Genomic DNA, 981 nt, shown 5'->3' on the forward strand with positions numbered 1-981 from the left:
TGCTTTTGTTCTAATTTTGTGAAAAACTATATATTAGATATTTTTAATATCTATATATATACTAATTTTAGAGAATTTGTTTTTAAAATACTAAATATTAGTCTATAGTAACGAGATGAATATTACCTTTTGCAATGACAAAAAAGTTGCCACTGATATTTAGTGGATTTTTGCGGCTGTTAATTATTGACGTGTAGCAGCGACATAAAAGTTGATGTTAATAGTTTGTACTTTTTTCCAGTGATAGAAGATGCTACTAATTAATATCAATATTTATCAGCGACATGATAGTAGCCACAGCTAGCGTATAAGCTTTTGTGGCAATTATGTCGCCACTATAGGCCATATTTTAGGAGCGACATAACAGTAGCCACAGTTAGCGTGTAAGCTTTTGTGGCAACTATGTCGCCACTATAGGTCATATTTTAGGAGCAACATAACAATTGCCACAGTTATCGTATACGATTTTGTGGCAACTATGTCGCCACTATAGGCCATATTTTAGGAGCGACATAACAGTAGCCACAGTTAGCGTGTAAGCTTTTGTGGCAACTATGTCGCCACTATAGGCCATATTTTAGGAGCGACATAACAGTTGCCACAGGTATCGTATACGATTTTGTGGCAACTATGTCCCCACTATAGGTCATATTTTAGGAGCGACTTTCCAAATATTTGTGTTCTAAATTATTATTTCTTATGGCATATTTATTTATATATTGTGATGAATTATGTCGCTACAGATAGAGTTTTATTATGGCGACATTGTTTAATCGTCACAAATAACCTTTAGTTATGGAACTACTACGAACGGAGCAATTGTCGCTGCTATATACCATTAGCGGCGACTTTGGATCATTTTGTAGCGACGTTTGGCACTACAATAAGTCTTATTTCTTGTAGTGATTGATTGGACTACACATGAGGAACACCCTTGAGTTTATAGGCCGCCAACTTTGCCTTCTCCTCCGAAGATACCCC

Source organism: Solanum dulcamara, chromosome 10 (genome assembly GCF_947179165.1).
Source record: "Solanum dulcamara chromosome 10, daSolDulc1.2, whole genome shotgun sequence".
Classification (NCBI taxonomy): domain Eukaryota; kingdom Viridiplantae; phylum Streptophyta; class Magnoliopsida; order Solanales; family Solanaceae; genus Solanum; species Solanum dulcamara.